Here is a 16,569-nt window from a genome sequence, read left to right as displayed (position 1 = left end):
GAAATAGGCGCCTCCTTCATGAGGGGAATTCCCCACACTGAGGTGTCAAAAATGCGTCATTTCCTCTAAATATCTCTTCTTTTTTAACTAATAAACCTTGTCCTTAGTCAACTCTTCATCTTATGTGAGTATTTACTCATTTTTGGGAGATTTTTCTTTTATTCTTCAATTTATCTTCTCCCTACATTTGGATTAATCTTATTGGTCCATAGGAACCTTAATCCAAAATTTTTAGAAAATCTGGACCCTCAGGCTAAGGTCCTTTTTACCTATTTTTAGTTTATTCCAATTGTACACTGGAAAGTTCTTTTTGAATTTCTATTTTAGGAGAAATCATTTTAATAATAAGAAGGGATATTTTTCCATCCAAAGATATCTAGAAACTGAATTACCTCTGTAGAAAATTTTCTCTCTCTAGGCCAAAATAGATAGAAACAAGATCTGTTATTATTCTGAAAAGGGGATTGATTACAAGGGGAGAAACTGGACATCTTGAGGGACTGGGGGAGGAATCTTACTTCCTACCCCACTTAAAAAATGCGAGATGTCCTCATCTCGCAGGTGGAGTATGACCTCTTTCATCATCTTCTTCTTCTTCAATCACTTCCAGCATTACTGCCTTGGAAGTGGACGGCCGATTTGGGAACAACTCTCTTTGACTTCCCTTATTCTGAGGTAGAGGTCTTACATTACTTTGGTTTGAAACTGCGGGTTGGTTAGAGGCTCTACCTCTGGGATTTCCTTGATTTTGGCAGATAGAAACCTGATTACTCTGGAAGGAAGGAGCTGGAGTCTGGAATCTTGATCCTTGATTTCCCTGCGTCCTGAAAACCTTGATCCCTGATTTCCCTGCGCCCTGAAAACCTTGATCCAAACGGAGATGGACAATCCATACTGCGATGTCCAAATCCTTGACAGTTATAGCATTTCACTTCCTTGTTCAAGGGTTGAACTTTTGAAGTTGAATTCCAGGGGATTGAGTTTCGGGAAAAGGACATTTCTTCCATTCTGAAACTTCCCATATCCTAGGCTTGACCCTGATATCTCTTAGGTGGTGGAAGGTTGGAATCACCTTCTAGAACTAAAAACCTTTTGAAAGGTGATGGTGCTGGATTTGGTGGGACCTTGACATCAAAGGCCTTGGAGAAATCCTTCGCCATCCGCACTGCTTCGGCCATGGAAACTGGCTTGGCATTCTTCACCAAAATATTCAAAGGTTCGTTCAGTCCCCAAATGAAGCTGGCCATCAGCTGTTCTTCATTCAGTAGTAGCGAGTATTTGAGGAGGAGAGCGAGCGCTTGGTGATATACTTCAATAGTTCTGCTCCCATGGGTTAACTCTAAGAATTCGTTCATCTTTGTTTCCAAAAAGCCAGGAGGACAGAACCTCGTCCTTAGGTAAATTTTGAGATCATTCCATGTCTGGGTATTCCGATCCAGACGGTTTGTCTCGCAGTGGTTTCTCCATGCCACTCTGGCTATTTCTACTATCTTCAGCCTTGCAAGAGCCATTTTGCTCCTCATTGTACCCGGTGAGATCAAAGTACTCTTCCATTGCTTCGATCCACTTCTCCACAGCCTCGCCCAAGTTTTTCCTGGCTGTTTCTACTATCTTCAGCCTTGCAAGAGCCATTTTGCTCCTCATTGTACTCGGTGACATCAAAGTACTCTTCCATTGCTTCGATCCACTTCTCCACAACCTCGCCCAAGTTTTTCCCTTCACCCTTGAAAGGTCCAGGCTGCGAACTATGAAGAGTTTTACGAACATCCAAGTCGAGCTCTTCCTCATCGAGTTGGGGGTTATCATTTCTACCACGATGACCTCGATCCATGTTCCTATCAATACGAAAAATCTTGTTAAGTCCCTTTATTTATGATTCAAATCCGATTTTTGATTCATTTGATTCTGGGGTTCTTTAGATAGGTCGGCTCCCCAACCACAAAATCGTGGGATAAAGATACTCGCATTATCAGATAACAATTCATTGAGAACATATCATTCATATCTTTAACACAATAATGGTCTATTAGACCGAAATTTCCATCTGAACAGTACTCCATGGGAGATTTCAATTTTTATAGACTTTTAATTTATCATCCCTTAGCTTGATCCACTGGGTCAAATGTTAACAGTAGCAATCTGTCAGCACAATCCACTAATCTCATAGTGATTTGCTGAAGTCATTATCATCATTCTAGTTACGAACATCAACACAAGGACTCGTCCCATTCATCCTCATTGTGGTTTTGCTCAGTTTATCGCTTTTCAACCAAAAATTCAGGAATCATCATTTTTTGATCAAAATCCAATTCAACTCATCAGTTCTCAATCAGAATTTTAAAATCATATCAACTACATTCGAATTCATCATCTGGATAGCATTTTAGCTTATAATTTCAAGATCTTAGATTTACTTGTATATACTGCCAGTAAAGAGCTACAGTTATACCCTTGGTATATACTGCCAGTAAAGAGCTGCAGTTATACCCTTGGTATATATGGGTAGTCACAGTCCTTGGAACTATAAGAAGGTAAATACCATCATGTCTAGGCCTCAAGCAAGTTAGGGATTCCATACAATTGCAATACTTCCATCTGAAGACCCAATTATCAAGTTAAGAATTTCATTCTGAATATCAATTTGTATGAGTTTCATCACACACAATTCCAACCTTTTACTGTTACTTCATAAATTTATGACATTTTTGGCTTCTCGGTTGATCCACTTTAGCCAATTCACTCTAATACCAGCTGTAAGATCCCTTTCCCTACCGCACAACGAATTCAGGGGTGCTAGCAGTGGAATTAGCACTTCTTGCGCAGGGTAGGGTCCCACACTCGGGGCCTCGTCCCACGGATATCCGGACAAGAGACTAATCTATCGGTTCTTCCAAAACCAAACCCAAAAAAACTTCCCTTGCTCGGAAAACACAGGCGATTTCTCCAGGATAACTTTTCTCTAACGTAGTCAAAAGCCTTATCTAACAAAACTGATCTGACCGAACCCGTAAGTCCCATAGTCAGATCAGGGAAAAGATTGCACTTGGATCATAGAGACCAACGCTTTTTTCCTCATTGAGAGGCACAGCCGTTGATTCTTTTCCAAAGAACAATTTTTGTCCGGGATTTACTTCATCTATCATACCATAACAGAATTGAGTCTCAAATTAGGGATCCATCAGTCCAGCCTACAGTCTCATGGGTTAGCCAACCGCCCAATCACTGTAGTGATGGGATCCAATTAAGAATTTGGTTAGGTTTTGTCCCGGGTACCAAGGAAAAGAGTTCCCAGGTCCCCTAGCCGGATATTCATGCAAACTTAAAACTAGTCACACCACTTACACACCCAATATGAAATTGCCTTTTTCTCAACATCATCTATCTTTAAAAACAATCATTTAACGAAACCATTGTCTCACTGATCATAATCCTAAAAATCTCCGGTTGAATGCTTATTTTCAATCATTCCTTCATCGGTGTATCTATGGCATCATTGGCAACCAAAACGCTCACCACCTGACCACTCAGGGGCCTTTTCCATAGTTCCTAGCTCATAGTAATTGGTAATATATTCATATATCAAAATGAAAACTCCCTTGAAGATCAGCAAGATCAACCAACGGATCCATATTAAAGAGCTATGGACTCATCCGTTTTGAGGAGCAGCAAGGTCAATCAACCAGATCCATGCCCGAATTCAGAAAACAACTCTTACTCCTTGTTCCAATATCTTCCACGATGCACGTGTGGGTGTCGTCTCGGTGACCCAGAGCCCGAGCACCGTATGGTCAGCACCCTCTAGGATCCTTCGTAGGTGACCTAGCGCTTCACTCATAGGCCACTTCCTTGGTCTCTCATCCACCGTACCGGAAGCTCACCATTTTAATCGAACCGAGGCTGGTCAAGACCTTGGCTGACCTTGCTATGCGAGACGTCCTCCGTTGACTCTCCGTCAGCTGTTGCAACTTTATCAGCTAGGTCTCACAACCTTAATCAAAAGACGGTCAAAACGCTTTCCCAGCATTCTTGACATAAAACAATCATTTAAAAACAGTTCAAAAATACAGTTTCTAACGAACTCTCCTCTTTCCACAATAATCAACATTATTTAATTCACATTCATTTCATATAAATTCCCATTCTCATTCAATCGCATCATTTTCCATCTCATCACTTCTTTCCTCAACTATCCTCATCAGATCTCATCCACTCGCATTTACCCATATCCACATCTCATCCATTCATATTTACCCGATTCGCATCACATCACATCACATTCATCACATCTCGATTCACATGACATCACATCCATTCTCATCCCATATCATTCATTCACATCCCGATTCACATGACATCTCATCCATTCACATCCCATATCATTCATTCACATCCCAATTCACATGACATCACATTCATTCACATCTCTTATCATTTATTCACATCTTGATTCACATGACATCACTTTCATTCACATCCCATATCATTCATTCACATCTCGATTCACATGACATCACATCCATTCACATCCTATATCATTCATTCACATCGCGATTCACATGACATCACTTCCATTCACATCCCATATCATTGATTCACATCCCGATTCACATGACATCACATCCATTCACATCTCATATCATTCATTCACATCCCGATTCACATGACATCACTTTCATTCACATCCCATATCATTCATTCACATCCCGATTCACATGACATCACATCTATTCACATCTCATATCATTCATTCATATCCCGATTCACATAACATCTCATCCATTCACATAATCCATTTTACATCACATCACCTCCATCCATTCACATCCATCACATCACATCCAATTCATTTCTATCACATTCACATCCACATATATTCTTTCACATACACATCTTATCCGTTCTTTCACATACATCCACATCCATTCTTTCACATACTCATTCACATCCATTCTTCACATATACATTCACATCCATTCTTCTCATACACATCCTTATCCATTCTTTCACATACTTATTCACATCCATTCTTCTCATACACATTCACATCCATTATCATCACATGCATTCACTCATATCCCATATAATTATTCATTCATATCTCGATTCACATGACATGACATCACATCTCATCCATTCATTCACATTTATCTGATTCACATCGCATCTCATCACATCTATCCACATCACTTTCTCATCACATCTATCCACATCACATTCTCATCACTTCTATTCATATCACATCCATCCATCCATTCATTCACATCTATCTGATTCTCATCACATCTCATCACATCTATTCTTATCACATTCGTTTAAACATCCATTCATTCACATCTATGTGATTCTCATCACATCTCATCACATCTATCCACATCACATTCTCATCACATCTATCCACATCACATTCTCATCACTTCTATTCATATCACATCCATCCATCCATTCATTCATTCACATTTATCTGATGCTCATCACATCTATTCTCATCACATTCGTTTAAACATAGAATTTAAGAGAATTTTTATTTTTTGATTTAAAGATTCTTTACGCATCTATTTATGCATAAAATAAACTTTAGTGGGAATAACACTTTTAACAAAATCCTTTTATGCATCTATCTATACATAAATTAAATTTTAAGAAAAATAACACTTTTAAAATAAAAATAAATCCTTTATGCATCTTTCTATGCATAAAATCAATTTTAATGAAATTAACGCTTTTGGAATAAAAATAAATTCTCTTATGCATCTTTCTATGCATAAAATCAAAACTAATGAGAATAACTCTTTTGAAATAAAAATAAATTCTCTTATGCATCTTTCTATGCATAAAATCAAAACTAATGAGAATAACTCTTTTGAAATAAAAATAAATTTCCTTATGCATCTTTCTATGCATAAAATCAAAACTAATAACTCTTTTGAAATAAAAATAAATTCCCTTATGCATCTTTCTATGCATAAAATCAAAATTAATGAGAATAACTCTTTTGAAATAAAAATAAATTTTCGTACGCATCTTTCTATGCATAAAATCAAAATTAATGAGAATAACTCTTTTGAAATAAAAATAAATTCCCTTACGCATCTTTCAATGCATAAAATCAAAATTAATGAGAATAACTCTTTTGAAATAAAAATAAATTCCTTTACGCATCTTTCAATGCATAAAATCAAAATTAATGAGAATAACTCTTTTGAAATAAAAATAAATTCCTTTATGCATCTTTCTATGTATAAAATCAAAATTAATGAGAATAACTCTTTTGAAATAAAAATAAATTTCTTTATGCATCTTTCTATGCATAAAATTAAAATTAATGAGAATAACTCTTTTGAAAAAAAAATCCTTATGCATCTTTCTATGCATAAAATCAAAATTAATGAGAATAACTCTTTTAAAATAAAAAAAAATCTTTTAGAATGCACAAACGGAAGGAATTACTCTTTTAGAATAACCTAATGATAAACTTTAGCTCCTCAAAATTTAAGAAAATTTTACCATAACCTCCTTTGTATGGCTGACCATTTCTCAATTTTAACATTCAATTTATGACTTGAATTAATCCAATTTGAATTCTAATATCTCTAATCTACTCCATTTTCCAAAAATCAATAGAGTAAACAATGAAAAGAGTTTAATCAATCTTTTAATTAAACTTTCTAGGATTAAGAAGGACTGAATTGTAAAGAAGAGAACGGGGTGGCCTTTCCATCAAGGCATAGCATCAGATTTTAATTCAAACATTTACAAAGCATAAAATTTAAGAAAATCATAGATTTAAAATTCATAATAAGTAAGAATTAAGCTTACATGGAACTTGTAAGCTTTCCTTTGGCTTGAGGGATTGAGGGTTCTACTCTTGTTTGCAACAAGAGTGGCCACCAGTTCATTTGGAGAGGATTTAGTAAAAAACAATTGAATTATCAATTGAATTCAATGTATTTGACTCTGGGGAGGAGTAGAGTAGCAGTGCATAAACACTATTAACCTTTTACAAAGGGGGAGGCTTTTATTTATAGGAAAAAATGAGCCTCTAACCAAGCAAACTGATTCTAGAATTTTTCAGATCAGTTTGGTCAATTTTTGACCATTTTTGGGTTAGTTTAGCTCACTTTTTGGATCTAGTTGAAACAGGAGAGAGGAGAGATGAAAATATCTCATTATTTGTGAGTTTAAAACTCATCCACACATGTGAAATAGGCACCTCCTTCATGAGGGAAATTCCCCACACTGAGGTGTCAAAAATGCATCATTTCCTCTAAATATCTCTTCTTTTTATCTAATAAACCTTGTCCTTAGTCAACTCTTCATCTTAAGTGAGTATTTACTCATTTTTGGGAGATTTTTCTTTTATTCTTCAATTTATCTTCTCCCTAAATTTGGATTAATCTTATTGGTCCATAGGAACCTTAATCCAAAATTTTCAGAAAATCTGGACCCTCAGGCTAAGGTCTTTTTACCTATTTTCAATTTATTCCAAACAATTGCACACTGGAAAGTTCTTTTTGAATTTCTATTTTAGGAGAAATCATTTTTATAATAAGAAGGGATCTTTTTCCATCCAAAGATATCTAGAAACTGAATTACCTCTCTCTAGAATATTTTCTCTTTCTAGGCCAAAATAGATAGAAACAAGATCTGTTATTATTCTGAAAAGGGGATTGATTACAGGGGGAGAAACTGGACATCTTGAGGGGCTGGGGGAGGAATCTTATAGCAGTCCTCCAAACTCTAGAATTCACCAACTTGCTATATAAATATATCATCTTAAATTTTATGAAGGCTTTTAACCACCCTATCTTTGGGCATAGCTCCAGTGTGAAGGACTAGGACCAGGACCAGGAACCTTAAGGTTCGCTCCCATGGAAAGCGGTCAAACCATATTCGATGCCATAATGTTTCAAATATTTGATGTCGATCATGAGCTGGCTTTATCCCAAGCTAACCACCATGATTAGCAAATAACCTAGAAATCACAATTAGGGAAAATGTGACGTGTCTCTTTTATTGTACCACGAGGGATAAGTGTTCCATAGTTGGGTTTATCCCAAGCCGACCATGACTAGCAAATAGACTAATAACCATAGTTATGACAAACATGATATTTATCTTTTGTCGTACCACCAGGGACAAGTGTTCCACAATACACTCAACAACAAGTGCACAAACGCAAGCAAGAGTCTCGCTTATAGAAGTCCATTATAGAAGTGCCTTTACCAATGAAACTAAGTTGTTCCATTTCTTATCCATTTAGATGAGGAACATTGAACCCACAGAAGGATAAAGAGCCAATGTCTAGGAATTCCTCATGAAAATGGGATACACACGAGCATTCCTCATAGAATATGTCCTTACCTACAATAAGCTATCAGCCTCAAAGCCCAGTTGATAGGGGAGGACAAGTGCCATTAAAAACTATGTAACCTAACCCATTATGGTGGCAAGAGATCCCATACCCTAAAATAGAGGGTTTCGTGCAACTACAACCACGTGAATACATATAAAATATGCTTAGGATGGTGTTGGAACTGGGAAGGGGTGTTGCAAGCAACATAGCACCTAGAGGTTCAGATTTGGGTAAACGTAAGCCAATCCACATCTCAAGGATGATGACCAAATTTGATGGAATTAAATTTTTTATGCAAAACCTAGAGAAGTTCAATCAAATTTATGAGTCCATAGGATGGATTGATGATCCCATCAAGATCTTCTCATTCAAAATTTACCTTGAAGGCAAAAAGAAAGCAGGCCAACGGTTTAGGTAAACCCACTTGAAAAAGTAAGCTACCACAAGGTCTTGAGACACACTTTCATCTTTCAATGTTGGCTCATAGGCTACATTGTTAGCTTAAAGCCTATAGTTTTATACATGGGTAGGAATACAATGATTGAGTATAAGCACAAGGTTAGAGGGATGCCTTCTTCCATTGACTAGAAGAGTCTTTCTAGTGGATGCCTTCTTCCATTGACTAGAAGAGTCTTTCTAGTGATTGGCCTCCTTCCTAGGAAGCCCCTTCATTGGGGTCTTCTTTTTTTGTCTCATGATGTTTTCTTGATTGTTGTTAGGAGACTTCAATCTTTCTCTATGTGGCCTGGCTTGCCATAAAAGCTGCATTACACTATGGATCTTGCTTCTTTAGTGAAGAAATATTTCTCTTCGTATTGTGAGGATTCCCCCACTTTTACTTTGACTCTCTTTACTTCCTTAATCAAGGCACCTTCAATGCTAGTGTGAAGGCTGGGTCAGGTAGGTTCTTCAAGGTAGCCACTAACAGCAGAGGCAAAAAGTTTTCAAGGTCATACTCTTAGCATCCTGCTCTTCCACCCTCCTCTTCCACAGCCACCAACACATGCAAGTTATTGTGTATGAAACTTTTTATTTTATTTAGATGTGTTTAGAGAGTGACTCACTCTCTTCAATGTCCAACCCAAAAACTAAAATTTTAACCTTTTCTTTGGTTTGGCACCAACAAATAGTTTCTTTAGCTCATCTCATGCTCCTTTATTATATTTTAATGCAATGTGATGGGATGAAACTATCACCTAGCCTTAATGCAATGATGGCCAAAGCTCTCTCATCTCTTCCTATCCAAAATATTTTAGCTTCCTCTTCTAATCCTCAACATTTCTCTCTTCCACTTACTGTTCCCCAAAGCCCATCTTTCATGAGAGCAAACTTGTGTTTAACTTGCCATGTATGGAAACCTTCACTATTAAATTTATCTACTATGAGTGGATTTGACATGATTTTCTTATGGGGATGGAAAGATCTTATGGGGATGGAAAGATCTTTGCAATGTGTTTATCCAAAGCCAATGTCTAGTCCTTTACAAAAGCAGAGATATGCAATCTATGAGATTAACACTTCCCAAATTCAAAAACTGTAAAACTAGAAAATACCCTAATTTGGGAGAGTGATTTGAGGTGTTAAACCAAGGGGGGCAAATTGGTCTTGATGATGTACAAGTGTTTAACAACACCCCAATGGTAGAGTAGAACCCTAAATGGCTTTGGAAATTAAATGGTATTCGTACTAATTACTTTGATAATAGAGGTAATTTTGCGCTAACAGAGTAGAGAATGAGCACATAATGATTTGACAATTAAAGTTTCACTAGTTGTAGTTTGTGCTCATCAAACCACTATACACATCCTATATAGAATAAGTAGTGAACCCATGAGCTAGGAAATATCAAGAATGATGCACAATTTTAACCCGTAACGCTATAATTTTTACCACCTACTATTGCTCCTTTTTTATGCTTTGATTTGATCAATACGATACCCCTTTGATGAGAGTTGGAGATCCTTGAGATGATGTCCTAGTACCAAATTATGCCTTCTTGAAGAAAGTAAATCAAAAACCTTTGATTCTTGATGATTTAGAGCTTTGCAGCAAAACTTGACAAAAAGTGGGGGAAAAATGCTTGAAAAATAATTAAGAAAACTAATGTTTTTGCTGATCTAATCTATCCTATGGTGCATGAGATGATGGATGGCTTGATACCAACTTGAGATTTACATCTAAAGTTGATTAGGGTGTGTAGAAATGAATTAAACTAATCATCCTAGCATGCGAGAAAGCAAGTGAGAGATTAACCCTAATGATAAAACTAGTGACAAAAGTGAAGCATAATGACTGTGTACATGTCCATTAGCCACATTAACCATGGTCCATGAACTTGTTTAAGTAACACCTAATCGTTTCTAGATTTGAGAACCATCGAGGTACCATCTCCCTTAAAGCTAGCACCCATGAAGCCTCCCTTCTTCCCACTTGTTCTAGGTGCTTGGTTTTGGCCTCCACATGGGATGGCCTCTCTCTCTCTCTCTCTCTCTCTCCCTTCTTCCCACTTGTTCTAGGTGCTTGGTTTTGGCCTCCACATGGGATGGCCTCTCTCTCTCTCTCTCTCTCTCTCTCTCTCTCTCTCTCTCACTCTCACTCTCACTCTCCCTCTCTCCCTCTCTCTCTCTCTATATATATATACATATATATATATATATATATTTCATGTGATTTGTTGTAATCTTGCATTGCATGATGGAGTGCAATTGTGATTGGGTGTGATTTAGTGGTTTTTTGTTGTATAATCTTTTTTTTTCAAGTGAGTGTGAGAGATTACCAAAGTAGATAGTCTCGACTTGCTTTCATCATAGTAAGATTGAGCACTCTTTACATCCCATTATCTATGGAGCTCTCTGATGTGATAATGGAGTGATGTCACATGCACTCTGCACTATAGTGCATGGTGACAAACTGGCTCATCATCATTACTGTAACATTTGTACAATATTAGTTCCATTTAGGATGATATTGGTCATACGCCGTGACCCCATTGTAATCCTCAATCCATGATAAGTCAGGCGCATGAGCTACGTAGGTCATTCTCAGCCATAGCAAGTCAGTCAATTAGTCACATTCACTCTGCAGCACTGTAGTGCATGGGGACAAACTGGCTCATCATCATCAGTGCAACATTTGTACAGTATTAGTTCCATTCAGGATGATATTTGTCGTACGCCGTGACCCCATTGTAATCCTTAGTCGTTTAGGATAAGTGAGGCACGAGCTACGTAGGTCATTCTCAGCCATAGCAAGTCAGTCAGCTAGTCTAAGTCCCTTAACCCACTTAAAGAGACGCATTCATGCATATACAGTCAATAGAAACCTTAGGGTTTACATCAGAAAGCATCTTGCATATTGCACATCATTTATGCATAGCATCTAGAACATTGCAGGAACCCCATATGCTATCCAGTATTTATCAAGATATTTAGTAGGATTTTTCTCATCATTTTTAGCATTTTATACACATTTATGCATTATTCATTGGACATGAGCAGTCGGCTAGCTCAGTAGCCAGCTGTCTGGCTCATTCAGCCCATATAAATAGAGCCCTTGCATAATCATTCTCTCATTCATTCAGCATTTTATACACATTTATGTATTATTCATTGGACATGAGCAGTCGCCTAGCTCAGTAGCCAGCTGATTGGCTCATTCAGCCCATATAAATAGAGCCCTTGCATAATCATTCTCTTATTCATTCAGCAAAGAGCATTCACGTGCATCATATTAACATGTCAATGGGATGTGATAGGATGTGAATGGATGTAAATGGGATGCGATAGGATGTGAATGGATGTGATAAGATGTAACTGGGATGTGATAAGATGTAAATGGGATGTGAATGGATGTGATAAGATGAAAATGGGATGCGATAGGATGTGAATGGATGTGATAAGATATAAATGGGATACTATAAGATGTGAATGGGATGTGATAAAAATGAATGAGGATGAGATGTGAAGTAAATGGATGTGGATGTGCATGATGAGATGAGAGGATATGTGAAAGGATGAGATGTGAAGTAAATGGATGTGGATGTGGATGAGATGTGAAGTAAATGGATGTGGATGTGAGTGATGAGATGAGAATGAGATGAGAGGATATGTAAAAGGATGAGATGGGAAGTAAATGGATGTGGGATGTGTATGTGAAAGAATATGATGTAAATGGATGTGTATGTGTATGTGAAAGAATATGACGTAAATGGATGTGGATGTGTATGTGAAAGAATGTGATGTAAATGAATTTGGATGTGTATGTGAAAGAATGTGATGTAAATGAATGTGGATGTGGATGTGAAGTAATGTAAAGGGATGTGGATCTGAAAGTGATGCAGATGTGGTTGAGATGTGACGAGATAAAAAGAGTTGTGGATGTGAATGTGCTGTGGACGTGGATGAGATGTGATGTAATGTAAAGAGATGTGGATGTGTTGTGGACCTAGATGAGATGTGATATAATGTAAAGAGATGTGGATGTGTTGTGGACCTGGATGAGATGTGATGTAATGTAAAGAGATGTAAAGAGATGAGATGTGATGTGAATATATGTGGATGTAAAGTGATAGATGTGAATGTATGGATAGATGTGGATAGTCGTGCATGTGAATGATTGGATGGATGTGGATGAATGAGATGGGATGTGGATGAATGAGATGGGATGTGTATGAATGAGATATGATGTGGATGTGATGTAATGTGAAAAGAATGTATGTGATGAAATGGGGATACAATGAATGTGATGAATGTGAATGGATGTGATGTGATGTGAGTCGGATAAGTATGAATGGGTGAGATGTGAAATGGATGTGATGTGATATGATGTAAATTGGGATAGATGTGAATGGATGAGATAAAATTCATAAATTGGTAATTGGGGCTTCAGATGGAAGTACCACAATTGTATGGAATCCTTGACTTGCTTGAGGCCTAAACATGATGGTATTTACCTTATAACTCCAAGGACCATGACTACCCGTATATACCAAGGGTATAACTGCAGCTCTTTACTGGCAGTGTTGTGCCCCAAGCCCATTGAGCAACACGGGAGCCTTGAGGAGTGCTTAGAGGCCGCTCTTCTTGTTGCCCGCCCCGGACTGCCTCAATTTTGGTGCCCCCACTGAGGAACGAGCAGTTTTTGATGGGTATTTAAGGTACATCGATCTCTTTAACACATAAATTTCCTTGTGTGCTTGTTGGGTATCATATTTTAAGAAGGAAAGTTGGTACTTTTGTGTGATCTTTCATGAATAATCCACCTCCTCCTAATCCTCTTGGGATTCAATTCAACCAATTTCATTGGGTGCGCTCCATTAGAGTGAATGTTTGCATTGATAGAAAAATTTTCTACCAACAACGCATGGTTCTTCTTTTTGGTCCAGAAAGACTAAGAGAGGTTTTAGCATCACCTAATCCTGTCATACTTCCCATTAACACCATATTAGTGAATTTGGAAATTTTTCAATTCCCATTTTTGAATACTTAAAAAAGGAGACATGGATAACATGTTTGTTTCTCAAAACCCTATCATATGACCTATCGTTGGAAAGCGCTTGAAAAATAGAATCTAAAGAGATATAAAGCGCTCATTTTGGATTAGTGGTGTTCAAGTTATGGTTAATCCAAACTTTTGACCACGTGTCCCAAACTTGTGGGAAATTCCCATATTCCCCAATATGGTGTTCATTGTAGATTACACCATTTCCTTTGATGTGCATATTTTCATCCTGTTTTAGCTTAGTTTTATGAATCAAGAAGACTTATACCGTAGGCTAATTTCTTATGCTAGGCAAGAAATACACATAGTTGTTGGTAGTAAGTTGCAATTTCAGCATGTCATTCATCGTATGTTTGGACCTAGGCAAGTAGCAGCCCCATTAATGCCTCAGTTAATCCATTTATTTTGCCTTTGATTCGTTATGACATAAGCTTTGACATCTTTATTTTCATTCTACTTTGAAAAAAGGAAAAAAAAAGTGAGAGAGAAAGAGAGTGAAGGAAGACCTTTGTGCAATCATATTTGTGCTTCTTTTTCTTAAGCATGGATACCACTAGGAAAATGAGTGGCTACCCCTCATTCTTTGGAGAGCCCGGTGAGGATGCTGAGTTGTTCTTATCAAACTTTAGAATGGCACTCCACATAAAGAGAGTGGTAGGAGACCAAGAGTGCTTAGACATGTTTGAGTTGGTCCTACAAAGAGATGCTTTCACTTGGTTTCAATCTCTACCTGCACCCGCACGAGTAGATTACAAGGGGGTCATACAACTTTTTAGAGACAATTACTTCACTCCTTTGAACACACAAAAGCTATGGCAAGAAATAGTTGCTCCTAAGCAAAAGGATCTAGAGAACTACTTGAGTTATAAGCAAGAATTCTTACGTCTTTGGACTCTTTGGTTTCGTAGTCTTCCTAACCCTGGAGATGGTGCAGAATTCTTGAAGAAGGAGAGATTTATTGCAGGGATGTACCCATCACTAAAATTGCAAGTAGATTCAGAAGAGCCCACAACATTTGATGTTGCTGAGGCTAGGGCTACCAAGAAACTCCGAAAGATGAGGTGTATACTAGGGGGGGCTTTATCTTTGATGATTCAAACCCTAGGGAAGAGGTACAGTCTTGCACTCATAGAGAATTACCTGAGGTTACAGTCGAGGTGATAGAAAAGTTAAATGAGTCTTTAAATAACTTGTCTATCCACTTTGCACAAGCTGTGGAACAGAAGGGCCAAGCCAAAAGGGTTGAAGAACGGGAGTCACGACCTAGGCGACTCTTGCAATGTTGGAATTGCGGAGAGTCAGGGCATGGGATGTATAATTGTCCTTGGCCTCGTGGGGAGCTAGGGAAGCCTAACATGAATTATCCAGTGATGAATGTAGGTGAAGGCACTAGTCAACAACAACCGATGTTTTTGCAAAGGCCCAATACAACAAGACCACCTCCACGAGGAATGGAAGGAATGCTGCCCTTGCCGGACCCAAATATACATGTGGTAGAGGTAAAAAGGCCAAGGGGGTAGACATTGAAGCAAATGGTATCAAACGAGGGCGTGGAAAAGACAAGGAAAAGGAGGGTGTGGCATCACAAAGTGACCATGGACGAGGAAAGAAAGTGAAGGAAAGCAAGGAAGTCAAGAGGAGATGACGTCGTATAAACCTCCAAGATTTCCCCCTTGGACATGGTATGGCTCCATACAACCTTTTGGAAGACATGAGAGGTAAGGGTCCTGATATCTCGTGGCCTCAATTTCTAGCCTTATGTCCACAAGTTAGGAGAGAATTAACAAAGGCTGTGAGCACTAGGAGAAAAACAAAAGAGAATGTGCCTGTTGTAAAAATTTCACAAGCCGAGATGGATGAGGACATTACACCTATATTAGATTGCTACATCAAGGGAAGGCTAGTTAAGAAGGGTCTAGTAGATGGGGGTGCACAAATTTGCATCATGACAGAGGACCTTATGCAAAGACTAGGCATGCATATTCATGAAACACCTAAAATTAAGGTGAAAATGGAAAACAATAGCAAAGCAAAGTATCTTGGGATTTGTAAGAATGTTTCTGTGGAAGTTTTTGGTATTAAGAAGGTTGTTGATTTTTATATTATGTCTACCAAGGGAAGTGGTTATCCATTTATCCTAGGTAGACCATGGCTAATGAGAATGCGAGCTTTGCAGGATTGGGAAAATGGAAAGTTAATTTGCAGGAATGAAAATCATAAGAAGATTATCTTTGACATGAAGGAGCAACGACGAGAGGAGATAAATGAAGAATCTTCTCAAGGTGAAACAGAGGAGGATTGGACCGATGACACCTCAGAGGAAGAAAGCAGCAGTAGCACTATGGAAGAGAAGTCTTCCATTGAAGTCATGGGGGTAAGATTCAGAGCAAAAGACAAAGAGACACCCTGTCAAGGTTTGGATGAGGTAGGCTCTCAAGAAGACCAAACTGTGCATGATGAAGAAATGTTTGATGCTATGCTCTCAAAAAAGCTTACATCGGAGGAAGGAGAGGAGTTTAAATGTGTACTAAGGAAATTTCCTAGGTTTTTTGCCAAAGATTACACAGATGTGCGTGGCGTAGAGGCCATTCAACACAAGATCGAGCTAAAGCCAGAAGCCAAACCTAAGGCACAAAAGCTACAAAGGCTAGGAGTCATCAAGAAGCAAGCACTACTCAAAGAGGTGAGGAAGCTTCTAGCAGCGGCGTTCATATATC

The sequence above is a fragment of the Cibotium barometz genome, chromosome 44 (assembly GCF_041138505.1).
Source record: "Cibotium barometz isolate CiBa-2024 chromosome 44, ASM4113850v1, whole genome shotgun sequence".
In the NCBI taxonomy this organism is placed as follows: Eukaryota; Viridiplantae; Streptophyta; class Polypodiopsida; order Cyatheales; family Cibotiaceae; genus Cibotium; species Cibotium barometz.
The sequence above is the reverse complement of the archived record's forward strand: the minus strand, read 5'-3'. Positions refer to the sequence as shown.